The sequence below is a fragment of the Magnolia sinica genome, chromosome 13 (genome assembly GCF_029962835.1).
Source record: "Magnolia sinica isolate HGM2019 chromosome 13, MsV1, whole genome shotgun sequence".
NCBI classification, from domain to species: Eukaryota; Viridiplantae; Streptophyta; class Magnoliopsida; order Magnoliales; family Magnoliaceae; genus Magnolia; species Magnolia sinica.
In genome coordinates this window covers 16738136-16753880 of record NC_080585.1, presented here as the reverse complement: position 1 = coordinate 16753880, position 15745 = coordinate 16738136, and positions in this window count along the sequence as shown.

Below are 15745 nucleotides of genomic sequence, written 5' to 3'. Positions count from 1 at the left end.
CGATTCGATTCTTGACCGTCTATCTGTATGCTAGAAATCACAAGCGTAGGATTCTTCATTCACGGTGGATATAACTTAATCAATGGTCGGGATTAACGAAGCATGGGTAACGCTTGTCAGAATTGAAAATCCTAGAGTCATCTTCTACTGTACACGTGGCAGTGGACATATCATGGAAGGGTTATGGTTCAAAAATCACACCTACTATATAATCCAGTCAATCTTTCTTCACTTACCTGATCTGAATGTTTGAATACTAAACATACAAAATCAAATATTTCCAATCTTATGAATGGACTGGATGCATTTTTGGAAAGAGAAACACCCAAGTCTGGGTGGTTGAGCTGTACAACCACTTTAGTGGGAGTGGATTGCCTGTGACTCCGGGGCCGTGTGGGGCCCATAGATATGTCCGTGACAAATCCACTCCGTCCATCTGTTTTTGAAAGAGCACGTACCACATGAAACAGAGAAGATTGGACGCTTGTCAGTGACAGATGTTCTGTGTTAGGATGATATTTATTCCAACATTTTGAAATGTTTGGATGGCATGTAAACATCGCGGTGCTTTCTTAACGTCACTCAGATCCGCTTGAACTTTTTTTTTTTCACAATTACTGTCAGTTCACACTCCACTGTTAGCCACCCGGCTAGGGAATGGATACCAAGACCTCAGTATTGAAACGAGGTATCTCTCACTCAATCTACCATTTGAGCTATGATCATGGTGTAATCTGCTTTACTTTTCGAATCGATGGAGCCACCTTAAATTATCACACGGTCCATCCCTTTTCACAGCTCATTTTAGGGCATGATTCAAAAACTGAAGCAGTCTAATTCTCAGCTGGACGATAATTTAGGAACCAGTGGTGATTTAAAACTTTTATCGTCTACCAATAGTTTTTAAAAGTCAATCACCATTATCTCCTATGATATTGTCCATTTAAGATGTGGATCTGCTTCATTTTTTGATCCGTGACCTAAATAGGGCTGTCAAAACAGATGGCCAGCGTGGATAGGTAATGAATACATTAAGGTGGGCCCCACAGTGCTGGGTGAGGATACGCTGCACCTAATCCGCTTTTTAAGTCAATGGTGATTAATTAATGTTATTGTTAGTAATAAATAAATAAAAGAAAGAATAATATTATTAAAATAATAATAATAAATAATATATGTAAGAATGATTTTTGTTTTTTTCCAAGTTGAAATAACTCCTTTTATTTGATATTTATTAATATTAATCCAAATTAATAAAATTTAATTGGTTGAACTCCAACCAGTTGGACTTGAGAATGCCTCTTTTGGAAAAATGGCATAAAATGTGCTGCTAGCGGCGAGACTCCTCCTGGGTCACTGCACCATGTGACCCACCTGATAAATTGCATGAATCTCCCACACGTGAGCCAAGTTGTTTAGTGAGCCCTTACGCGTGGTAGTCCTGTCAAGTTCATCAACTGAGCCATGCATCTAAACAGGATGAGAGAGAGAGAGCAGCTAGTTTTAGCCAACGGTTCATGTTGGATGTTAAATTAGATTAGTACGGTTGGAATAATTTAATCAAGAATAATACTAATATACTCTAGTTCAACACATTTAATGAGCAGACTTGTGTGATTTTGGTCCTGTACGAACCCACTTATAGAAATCAAATGTTATGTGTTATGTTGTTGGGTATGAGGTAGGTTGAAATTGCACATGTTGGGCCCACAAGATATATGTGCAGAAATTTGCTGGAGTTATAGAATGAAAGTCATGAATTAAAAAGGGTGATTAGTTGCTTAGCATATTGCATCGTTTGTAGTTTATGTAATCAGATCTATTATTGATTTGAAAGCCTTAATATTAAATTATCTAGTTTTAGCCAACAGTTCATGTTGGATGTTAAATTAGATTAGTACGATTAGAATAATTTGATCAAGAATATATACTAATATACTCTAGTTCGACACATTTAATGAGCAGACTTGTGTGATTTTGGTCCTATACCCACTTATAGAAATCAAATGTTATGTGTTATGTTGTCGAGTATGAGGTAGGTTGAAATTGCACATGTTGGGCCCACAAGATATATGTGCAGAAGTTTACTGGAGTTATAGAATGAAAGCTATGCATTAAAAATGGTGATTAGTTGCTTAGCATATTGCATTGTTTGTAGTTTATGCAATCAGATCTATTATTGATTTGAAAGCCTTAATATTAAATTATCTAGTTTTAGCCAACGGTTCATGTTGGATGTTAAATTAGATTAGTACGATTAGAATAATTTGATCAAGAATATATACTAATATACTCTAGTTCGACACATTTAATGAGCAAACTTGTGTGATTTTGGTCCTGTACGAACCCACTTATAGAAATCAAATGTTATGTGTTATGTTGTCGGGTATGAGGTAGGTTGAAATTGCACATGTTGGGCCCACAAGATATATGTGCAGAAGTTTGCTGGAGTTATAGAATGAAAGCTATACATTAAAAAGGGTGATTAGGATAAAATAGAATTTTATCAACTAACACACAATTACTTAAACTAATATGTTAAATTAAACTAAGTAAAATAATTTAATATTAAGGCTTTCAAATCAATAATAGATCTGATTACATAAACTACAAACGATGCAATATGCTAAACAACTAATCTATAAATATGATAGTGTACATGTGCGTGGGGATATGATAAATATCAAATCTTAACATTCATATAATCATGCATACATATAATTCATCAATTGATCACGTAAGCATAATTAGAAAAGTGCTCAAAAGATAATTCCAAACACAAGCACATATAGTGGTTTGGTTTTCATATTCCACTCCTAACGAACACACTCGACCTATGAATGTACCTAATTTTACTATTAGGGTTTTAAACCAGGTTCACATCTAACTTTTACAATCCTACACGAGAATTGGTTCCTTATGAGACTTATTTGGTGTTCTATAGAGTCGCCACGAACCTCGGTCTTATACAAAAACACACATGTACACACCCATGTTGGTGGCTTATATAAGGACTTAATTTAGGTCCTACAAAAGAATATAATCAAATTTAACAATCAAACTCTTACACTCAATCTAACATAAGGAATGAGTGTACATGGACTTTACAAATGACAACTTTACTTGTCAATTTAAGCCATGTTGACGTGCCTTCTCGAGATATTTATTCAATGATCTATCGTGCTTTGAATCAGATTTTTGCTGCTCCCCTGATCATTGATGTCGATGCGTTATAAATACTTCAGCTCCACGATTAAACACCTTCCATACGATGCTCCTTTGAGGTGACCAAGGTGATGGGAGTTAGGTGGAATCTCCTACAATTAATAGAAGTGAATTTCTAAGAGATTATCCTTGATAGATACTTTAGATATTGAAAGACATTGGCATTTGTCAATAAAAATGGAATTTAAACTCTAGAGAATGCTTGATGTCATGATTTTCTTATAAATGAGCATATAATGCTCATTACAGCGAATAATCACTAAGAAGAAAGCATAAATCTTAATGAGATAGAGCCTACGAGCTTTGGTAGAGCTCGAAATACACTAGGGTATCTAAAATGTTAAAAAAAATTCAATTATTCAAAGATTCGAGTATAATATTTATAACAACATGACTCAAATGGATTTCCATTAACCAGGCTTGATCAATCGAGTCTGGTATTCGATCAATGAAGCTTGGTCGAAAATGGTCTAATGAACTCGCTGGACTATTTTGGTTATGTTCAATCGATCGAGCTTGACCGCTCAAGAGAAATCGAAAATTCCTCGATCGATCAAGTTTGTGCCTCAAGCACCTAAAATGAATTATATTTAAGTCAGTTGATTTCTGAACGTTTTTTGCCATGTTCGGTCAATCAATTGAGCACACCACAAAGATTGATAGTCTTGGACAGTTTGATTTCTAGCAACTCGGGATTTCTATAACCTATCTTATCTTGTTTAAATAAGGCTCATAAAGCTCATGGATGATTACACAAGGTTTTCCTATTAAGGCAATGATCATTTAGAGATTTAAGGATTGTTTTAGGTCAAGGCTAGGGTCATTATGACAGCTCATTTACATGTTCTTTTCTTTCTTGATGCTCCAGTCTTCATATATCTTTGGTCTTCAGCTTCCAAAGGCTAAACCAACTTCTTGACACATAGAAGCACGTGATTGACAAACAAAGTACATAAATAAGTGCGTTAACACAGGTTTTATCAACTTTGCTTAGTCCTTGTTTTTCTAATCCATAAATATTGAGGAGAATTATTGTCTTTGGTTAGTGTAAATACAAAATGTACTCGGAATTCTCTAGTCCTACAATGGGGCCATGGTTCAGTGATTTAAACCATTGGTATACTCGATCTCATTGTTGATGGACCATATCATATAAATATCTTTTATAATACAATTCTAATGTTTACATCTTTTAGATTTAGACAATCGAGAAGGGAAATAATGCAACATTCCGGATAGATGTTAAACATGTCTAATGATTAATGGCTAGGATCTTCCAATATGAGTGTTTGTATGTATGTGTCTGTGTGTGTGTGTTGGTTGGGTGAGTCTTGGGAAAGGATGTTAGGTGGAGCCCACCTTGATGTTTTTGAGAAATCTACCATGTCCATCCATCTTACAAGCTCATTTTAGCACGTTCAACAAAAAATGAGGCAAATTCAAAACTCAAGCATGCCACAAGGAAATGATGGGGTTTCAATGAGCACTACTGAATCATTCATATGACCACAAAAGTTTTTATTAGGATAAATTTTGTGTTTTCACTTCACCCTAGTGGGAACGACCTTATAAAGGGTTTAGATGGCATATAACCATCAAGGTATTGCCCCATGAAGGCCTCAAAGGTAGGCATTAATTTCTCTAATATTCCCTCTCGTGTAGTCCACTTGAGTTTTGGATCCACCTCAAATACACTCTTCCCAAACATCTCAATTACTACTGATTCACTCCAATTCAAATTTGCTAAACGACCCCTCATAACAAAACCATGTAATTCAATTTCACATATTTTCAAATTACCACTTATCATCACCAAATCACAAGTCCCGATTGTTTACACTCATTTTCAGCATCATGACTTGGCCCAATGAGAAATTGTTATGTGGTACTACTATGCACTTGGTATACACTGGAAACGTATTTGCACCCGTAGAGATCTTCAATTGATTTATCTGCAATGTTACTTATCCACTATTAATGTGATAGTTTAAACCCTTACACATGCCATTTAAAAGTTGAATTTTGACACGTGGTTACTATCAACATGATTATTTTGAGGAAATGAATTGATCACATCTATAAGAGATCTACCGAGAGATCATATCTTATATAATAAAAATTTGTCAATAATCTTTTCGACGATGCTATCTCTTTCAATCCTTCCAAAATGATAGATTGTTCTAGAGACGATCGAAGAAGCAGTGGCAATTGGGAAAATTCTGAACGTCAAGGAATCGAGCCTTTGTCCAAGCCTACCCGATTTGGGTTCAAACATTAGTTGGGGAAGAAACTTTCACCAGGCTATCCATTGACTGGGACAAACAATGGGAGAGCTCAATGGGAAGGTAAGATCTAATCCACCCATCGTTCCCAACATCTAAAGCCATCCTGCAGTGAATGGTGAAAATACTAGAAGATGTTCGATCTAGACCATTTGATGCCTCTTGGCGACCTTTGGCCAATTATGCCTAGCAGGATGTCATCGGAAGACACAAAGTGGCCAAGATTGATCTAAATTTAGTCTCAGATTTGGTTGTCTTGATCATAGGAATTTCGACAAATCTATGATCCATAATGGACCACAGACACCCCACAATGAATCAATATATGAGAAACTAAGGAGACTGAGTTTAGTTGGAGTCATTTTGCTGAATCTAAGCCACCAATACCAGAGTAATCAAAGGAATTCTATATCCATAGGAGCGCGAAGGATCTAGAAGCAATAAAGAAGCCCTAACGAAGGTTTTACAGCCTCGACGATCTATAAAAGGAGCAATCGAAGAAAAGCTTGAGGCCCTATACCAAACACATCAATCTATCTTTTATCATTTTCTTTTCTTAGCTTAGTTTAGCTACTACCTAGTGGCTCCTGCTACAGTACCTTAGGAGTAGAGTCAATTTATATCATGATTTTCCCAAGTTCCAATTTGGTTGGTCATACCCACCTCGATTTATCTGTTCCGATAAGCGTATCAAGCATTTATCTATTTTCATTTTGTTTATTCATTTGGTTTCCTCACCAGTTGTTAGTTGTAATAAATATTATTTTACAATACTTAATGAAATCAACAACATTTGGTCCTTATTAAATTTGAGTGTGTATCTCTGTTCATTTGAAAAATGTTTTGAACTTAAAGTATTGGTGAAAGAACAAGTTATTAAGGCTGTAGACCCACGTTTATTGTCACAATGTAAAAAGAACTCATTGGTAAGGATTAGCCTCCTTTCCTTTCACTAATCGCCTGAGTGAAGCATAATTTTGGTGGCCAAGAGGACTATGGATATTCAACTCCAATTTCTAATATGTCCATCTTCATGAAGGGGACATTAACAATTCAATCAACCCTTAAGTCAACTTGACTCTGGCATGCTCGCACATCCTACTCACACACACGTATATCCAATTTAAACCCTCGGTCACATGAGTAGTCTTGTTTAATTGAATTGGAACACTAGTTATCTCTCTCTCTCTCTCTCTCTCTCTCTCTCTCTCTCTCTCTCTCTCTTCCACATGCATGCTAGTAAATGCAATTGTTGATTTCAGTTATCGAATTACTGAATTTGAGTAAATTCCAATTAGATGTTGTCAAACACAACTAGTGATTATAATTCATATAAATTACATATGATTGTCAATCCATGAGTATTGAATCCTACCAATACTGCTCGAATGCACTCATGCATATCTGAGAGATCCAAGCTGCTCAATAGGCTCCCCCACCCTCTTTTTCACTAACCCTTTCCAACACATTTTGGCTTTTCAAGTAAATCGAATTTCACTTTGGTCGAGGTTTCTTTCTCGCGTACCTAACAATAGGTCAAAAGTTATGAGAATGATGGAACACATCAAGCAGGGCCCTTAAACCACCGGGGATCATAACACACTCATGGGGTACTAAATATATGAACCTTGGTTAGATCAAGTAGAGTTGGATTGAACTAGATTGGAATTGGTTACCAACAAAATCTTAACCACACATTGTTAAGGACATGACCTCCATCCACCAAAGTCCCCTTGTAGGCCTGCTTAATTTTCCATGTCTACTATAAATACACTGTAAATAGGTAATTATTATACTTTGAGCTAGTTTGATAATTGGTGTGTATTTCTACTTTGAAAATCGATCTAAAAAGATTCACTTAAATTTGTGATGAGTGTGAGATATCCTTGTCATCCATCCATTTTATTGCATAATCCAAAGAATGAGGCAGATCCAATACTTAAGTGGCCCACACTAAAGGAAATAGTGACCTTAAAATGACCACTATTGAAAGTTGTTTCCTTTACTGGGCCTACATTGATGTTTATTTGTCATCGAACCTATTTGTAAGATCACATAGACATGGATAAGGGGGAAAACACAAATATCAGCTGTAACGCCCTGGAAATTGGGGGTCGCACATAGACTCGACTCCCAAGTTCCCAGGTATCACTTATCATTAATTTTATGGTTTTATGATTAATCAGGTTTAAATGCGCAACTTGAAATTACTTGGAGCATGAAACACAACCACAACTAGTCTACTGAAATGGAAGAGATCAATATATACAGGTCCAAAAGAATATAAATGGGTCGCACAAGGCGTTGCCCGATAAAATCACAAAAAGAATATCATGTCCAAAAGAATGGAGCTGAGTCCACTACTCAGCGATCCAAATCTCGTCTACTGCCCGACGTGGAACCGTCCATCAGCAGGAAATAGGACAGCTCGTCCTCCTCCTCAAGGCTCACGCCGCCAAGCTCCTCATACTCTGCATTACCTGCGTCTACGAGAGAGTCTGGTTGGTGTTTTAAAACACCGTCCCAGAGTGGGAGTGAGTGATCAACTCAGTGGGTGATATTAGTCTTAAGTTGTAACAAGCATCAATTATATTATGAATTTAATGAAAAACAATCATTCATAAACACCTGAAAAATCTTATTAACGCATATGCATGATAGATTAAACGATGCATGCTCTCACCACAACACTCCCTCAAGCGACTCCGTCTAATGATCGCGTATGAATAACACTCCCTCATTACGACCTCGCCTGCTTAGTCGTCAACCTAGCTAGTACGATGCGATGACAATGTTAGCCGAGTTCTTAGTCAATTCCATTCGTCCAGCAGGTTGAAAAAACTGATACACCCCACGTATCAATGCCCTGAACTGGTTATGATGCCAAAGCCCCCCAACGTGTGAGACCAAGACTTCACGATCATTGATCCCATCGAGTTCTGCATCCCCGACTTCAAGCACATAGGGAGTGCCGTAACATCCCGTCCAACCAGCACAGTATCCTGGGGGCATCCACGTAGGATTTTTCACAAAACCATTCATTTAAACCACTCACAGTGGGGTACCACAAGTTAATTAACCTAGGATTAGCCCATTAGAATAGACCATACGGGTCATGACAGGACTCGGTGCAGGCCGTCAAGCCAGATGGCTCGTCTACACTTAGCAACAGCCTGTACGAGCTATACCGCGACGCGGAAAAGTCAGAAAATTATAAAAATTCAGTAAAGCATAGATCTCACTGGGATTGGGGACCCTCGCGGACCACGGACCCGGTGGACACCCAGAAGTGAGATTTGGCACTAGTTAAATGCACCCCACCAATGCCAGGATCGGAATCTAGCACTTCCAAATGAAACCGAGATATCAGACTATCCAACCGTCGGATCTCTTCTACATTTATGGTAAGGTTTAATGAATTTTTTTACACCCGTCCACAAACTCCGGGACCCGACCGAGGAGCGGTGACCGTATATCACAAATCGAACCCGTACGACCAAACCCTAGATCCGATCGTCTTCAAATTTTGCATGGCCCTTCATCGGGCCATGGAGTAGCTATCTAATGATTTTCATGGCAAGAAGGCCAACAGAACCTCTCCAATCACCGGAATGGCCCTTACAAGGCCATTTAAAGATCGGAACCGTTGACTCAAACCCCAGAACCATTGACTCAAACTTCATAACCGTTCATCCGTTTATTCCTAAATTTTATATGGCCCATCATTGGGCGATATGGTACCTACCCACCAAATTTTTTGGCCGGAGGGGTGTTAGGGCCGCCCCTAGGACAATATGGGGTCCTAGAGGGCCATTGTGGGCATTTAAAGAAACTTAAGGCCAGAGGGCCCGAGTCTAGGAAATAAAGCCCTAGCTCTCTCATAACTCCCTCCTTTACTACAACCACCAAGGAGTAAAGAGAGAGAGAGCAAAGGAGTAAAGGAGAGAGAATGAGAGTGTGAAGGAGAGCTAGGAGGACCCTAAATCAAGGTGGGGCCCAACAAAATCAAACCCCACAACTCCCTACATCTTCTCCAAGAAGAACCCCTCATCCACGGCCGCCCTTTTCACTCTGTTAATCATCTAGGTAAGACCCATCACTCATTTTCGTTGAAACCCATGTGATTGAGAAGGGATTTGCTTGGGTTCTAATGTATAAATGTTGTTTTAGGGATTCCGGCCGATCAACCCCCAAAATCCACCCTCTTAAGTCGATCCCATGCCTTCTACAAATCCGAAGGTGCAGACTATTGTTTTTAGGTGGCCTAGCACCAATTTTAGTACAAGCTTAATGATTTTGATTGCTTGGATGTTATATTTGAAAGTCTAGGGAAACCCTAGGAATTGTATGTTTGTTAGAATTGTATGGATTTGCATATTTGGCTCTCTCATGATGTTGTTCATGTTTCCAATATAATTTTGTGTATGGATGATTACATGCTCATGCCATGTTGATTTTTTTCATATATTGTTGCTTCATAGTATGTATGATTTCATTACCCTTGTGTATATGATTTCCTAAGATGGAGGAAGTGCTTAACTTCCACACACACACCCACATCTCACATGCACTTATTTCATGATATTGTTAGCCTTGCTTACTATGAGAATCTGAATTGTATGTAAGAAGTATGAGGACATGATATTGTTTATGCTAGATGATACATTGGTAGTCGGCATGCTATGAATCACTATTTGTACCCTTAGGTTGGTCAAGAACAGGAGGAGAGCGAAGGTGATTCCGTTGGAAGGACCGCCTCGAGGCTAAACCCATGGGTTTGGGTAAGTGCGCGTGGGCGACAGTAGTTAGACTACATGGGTTGCTTGCACCCGATGTCGTTCCGTCACGTACTTGCCTGGACTCGTGCAGTCTAGTCTATGGGCTGACCAACCTTGTTTGTTAACCCTGTTTGCTCACATATGTATGGAACCTGATCCACCTTATAACCGTTGTAGCCCATCAATAACCCACTTGAAACTGGTCCACAGCCTCGTGAGCTAGGCATGGTGGAATGGGACACTGTGTCTGAGCTGTCACCTGCGCTGGGGTGTCGTGCCTCCCCATAATGACCGCGAGCGATCTCTTTTCTCTCGGCACTCCTCATGTGCTTGAAGTCGTGGATAAGGAACCCGATGGGATCACGGACCGTGGGGTCTCGGCCTCACGCGTTAGGGGGTATTGGCTCCGCAACCAGTTTAGAGCATTGATACGTGGGGTGTATCAGATTCTCCAACCTGCTGGATGAATGGACATAACTAATAACTCGGTTAACACGATTATATTGCATCGTATTAGTTAGGGTGGCGACTCAGAAGTCGGGGTCGCTCTAAGAGAGTGTGGTCATACGCGATCGTTAGATGGAGTCGCTTGAGGGAGCGTTGTGGCGAGGGCATGCATTATATCACCCCGCATACATGCATTTTAATAAGTATTGCTAGGTGTTGATGATTGACTACTTTTCATTAAGTTCATATTATAATTGATGTCTGTTATAACTCGAGCTAATAGCACCCACTGAGTTGATCACTCACTCCTACTCTGGGACAACATTTTAAAACACCAACCAGACCCGTTCATAGATACAAGTGACTCAGGGCTTGAGGAGCCTAGCGAGGCGAGCTTCGAGGAGGAGGACGAGTTGTCTTACTTCCAGTTAATGGACGGTTCTCCGCTAGCTTGAGAGGCGAGATTGGATCGCTGAGAAGGGGACTCAGTTCTATTCTTTTTGGACTTACTATTCTTTTCATGATTTTGTTGGGTGGCGCCATGTGCGACCCTCTTATTCTTTTAGTCATGTATATAGATATATGTTTGATCTCTTTCATTTCAGTAGACTTGTGTGATTATGCTTCATGTTCCAGGGAATTCCAAGCTGCGCAATTAAACCGGATTAAATGCACATTAATGAAAATCAATTATAAGTGACTCTCAGGAACTCGAGAGTTGAGTGTATGCGCGACCTCCGATTTTCAGGACGTTACAAGTACTGAGAAAAGGGATCGCTCGTCGTCACTATGGGGAGGCTCGTCGCCCCAGCATAGGGCAACAACTTGGACACAGTGTCCCATTCCACCATGCCCGGCTCACGAGATGGTGGATCGGTTTCAATTTGGTCATCGATGGGCTATAACGGTTGAAGAATGTTCCACGTTCCATACATGTGTGAGCAGACAGGGTTAATTAGCAAGGTTGGTCAGTAAGTTGACTAGACCGTACGAGTTCAGGCAAGCACGTAACAGACGACATCGGATACGAGCGACCTATGTAGTCTAACTACTATCGCTCACACGCACCCGCCCAAATCCATGGGTCTAATCTCAGGATAGTCCTACCAACGGGACCACCTTCACTCTCCTCATATTCCTGACCAACCCGAGGGTTTGATGGTAAACTATATCATGCCAACTATTAAGATTATCAACTAGCATAAGTAAGATCATGAGTTCATATTTTTCCAACATACAATTTAGATTTTTCCCTAATAAGCAAAGCTAACCATATTAGGAAACAAAAGAGCATGTGTTTTGTGTGGGTTTGTGAGGAAGCTAAGCACTTCATATTTCCAATAGAACTAAAAATGCACAAGGGTAACGAATCATACATATTATAAGGCAACATCATATAAGAATCGACACGACATGAACATGCAAGCATACATTTACACCAAGTCATGAGAAGCAACAACATTCCATAACAATCCCTATTAATCATGAGAAGCAACAACATTCCATAATAATCATGAGAAGTGACAACATTTCATAAAAATCCATATTAATTGATGAAATCGAAAGTGAGGTCCTTCCTAGGTTTCTCTAGATTCTCTCAATACATCATCCAAGCAATCAAAATCATTAGACTCATAGTATAATTGGTGTTAGGCCACCTAAGGATAATAGTCCGCACCTATGGATCGTTGAAGAATTGAAAAACAACCTAGGAGCGTGGATTTTGGGGTCAATCGGCCGGAATCCCTAAAGCAAGCACTTGTATGTTAGAACTCCAAGTCAATCCCTTCTCAACACAAGGTTTCAAGAAAAAGGGATGAGAGATTTACCTAGATGATCAACAGAAGTGATTCTTGCGGTTGAGACATAAGGTTTTCTTGGAGAAGAGGTAGGGAGTTGCAAGATTGGGTTTCTCGGGCCCCACCTCAATCTAAGATCCACCCACACTCTTCTCCACTCTCTTTTTCTCTCTTTACTCTCCTTGCTCTCACCTTCCCTTAGGTTGTTGGAGTAATGGGGGAGTTATGAGAAAGAGGGCCTTAGTGCTTTATTCTCTAGACTTGGGCCCTTTGGCCTTCAGTTTCCTCAAATGCCCACAATAGCCCTCTAGGACTCTCTATTGGTCTTGGAGTGGCCCCAACACCCCTTTGGCCATCAAATTTGGTTTATCAGTGTCTCATGGCCTGATGAGGGGCCATGTAAAATTTGAAGGCAATCGAATACGGGGTTTTATCACACGACTCCGATCTATAAATGGCCCTACGAGGCCCATTCTGATTATTGGGGTGGTTTTGGTGGCCCTCTGGCCATGAAACTTATAGGATAGATGCTCCATGACCCGATGAAGGGTTATGCAAAATTTGGAGACGATCGGATGTGGGGTTTGATCGTACGGGTCTGATTTGCGATCAACGGTCACCATTCCATGATCGAGTCCCAGAGTTTATGGACGGATGTAGAAAAATACATTAGACCTTCACCGTAAATGTAGAAGAGATCCGATGGCTGGAAAACCTGGAATCTCAGTTTTATTTACAAGTGTCAAATTTCAGTTCTGGCCTTGGGTGGGTTGCATTTGGCAAGTACCACTGGAACAGCGCGGATAATTAATTTTTTGGTGTCCACTAAATCTGTGGTCCACGATGGACCACAGGCCCAGTGAGATCTACGATTCCCTAAATTTTTAGATTTTTCTGACCTTCCTTGGTCGCTGTATAGCCCGCACGGGCTGTTGTTAAGTGTAAACGGGTCATCTGGCTTGTCGGCCCGCACTTAGTCCGATCGTAACCAGACTGGTCTACTGTAATGGGCTAATCCTAGGTTAATTAATTGGTGATACCCCACACATAAGGGGTTTAAGCGAACGGTCCTGCGACAAATCATACGTGGACGCCTCAGGACACAGTTCTGGTTGGACAGGACATTACATCAGCTTCATCTAAAACTTTTGGAGGCCCTAATAAGTATTTAACAGTAGGCATTTGATTCTCACTGCTGCTTCCTATGGTGTGATCCACTTAAGCTTTTGATCTGCCTCATTTTTAGGCTCACACCCCAAATTCAACTGGCATAATGGATGAACAGTGTGAATAGCCCACATACGTCACAGTGGGTTCTACATTCGTTTCACAACCATCTTCAATTTTAGCTTTCAAACGGGGTAAGCGTCAATGTCTGCATTGGGAATGGTACTACTATTCCTAAGGTATTTATATATGACATGAAAAATCAAACAAACCAACAAAGTTTAAACCACTTAAGAAAAATACATTAAGGTACTTTTATGAAAATTCACACTCCTAGCTACTAGGGCTGTTAGTGGGTGCAAAATCAATTTTATTTTTAAAAAGCCTAATTTGAAAAGTTTAAAATCCAGGCAGAAACCAACCCTATATTATATGAATCTGGATCCTCTGTGACGCGGGGATGAACTGTGATGAGGTTGAGCACCGTCTTCCTCAAGATGATAACTGTTCTGAATCCATATAACTTCTCTGGACTCCTCGTAGAGGCTTCTTGAATCCATGAGACAGAAAGCAATCAAAATAGAAAATAATTTTATGAAATTTGAAATTGATTAATGAATGAAATAAACGAGTTCACAACCCTTTAAATAGGGATACCAAGCAATGGGAGAGAAATCAGAAGCAAACTACAACTAAAACCCCTTGATTTCGCAACTTACTATAAATAGTAAACTTACTATTTATAGACGGTCATGATGTCTACTAGTGCACAAGGTTTTCAGCCAAAAATAGTAAGTGTCCTATTTGGCTTCACCAAGCTGTTCTCCCAATTATTTTAAGCTCTTTTCACATTCGGCACAACTTCTAAAGCTCAACGGATGAAGAGTTATAAACAAACTTAAACTTACTATTTATAGTAAAAATGGAATTAAAATAGGAAAACGGCCATCGATCCAGGGATTTTTCGCAAATCCGGCTTGCGCAACCCAGCGTAGTGGGGTTGGGTGGGTAAAGTAGCTCATTCTACCCCAAAATCATATATTTTACGCCCGATAATTCATTCCGAATTGTGAGATACACCCGATCTAAAGTCCGACGGTGCAGATCACTTCTGTCGTCAACCGGACCTTTTCTGATCCATCTTGGCCACGAAACTATCCGTGACCTGCTCTACATCACTCTACTTGCGTCAAGCAGGAAAATTCTGCTTGTTGCAATCTAATTGGGCCACATCATCAGACACTGCATTTAATACAACAGTGCTGATAATGTCAGTGATAATGTGGACCAATTACGATGCAGGAAAGCAAATACTGCACAGGAATATAGGATTTTCCTACTTGTGACAAGCAGAGGATCCGGATTCATATTATATAGGGCGGAAACACAGGGTTAGCCCCAGGCCTTGTCAAATTCCCTTAGGACTAAATCTAAGTCTAGCCCATAAGATAACAAGAAGTCATTCCTAATTTCTATTAAAACCTATTTAGATGAGCTGAGGATTTCCAAAAATCAATCCAGCCCAACCCAACTAAAAAGTTTGAGTTGGGCGAGTTGTGCTGACCAGAGCCAAGTCGCCCCCTAACTGAAATGAAGTCTCTCTCCAATGCTAAACTAATCAAGAATACTAGGTTCATTGTACTTATCCATATTAAATATTGAAATAGAAGTTTGGAAGTTTATTTCAAATTCATGAAATTGTACTTATCCATATTAAATATTGAAATACAAGTTTGGAAGTTTATTTCAAATTCATGAAATTCCGTCTGAACATGTTACCTTGTGATTGAGAGTAGCTTTCTCATCATCCTATTATCTTTTATTTGTTTCAAATAGTCAAGTTGGACCATCCCACCAATTAAAAACATGAAAACAATAATACACACCATAATTGATACACTGGGAAAGTGGATTCTCTGTCTGGGGCCACAGTGATGTCGGTGACAAATAAACTCCATCTGTATGTTTTGAAAGACTACAATAGGACAACGATCTAAAAGCAGGTAGATCCAAAGCTCAGGTGAGCCATGCCACAAGAAACAGTGGG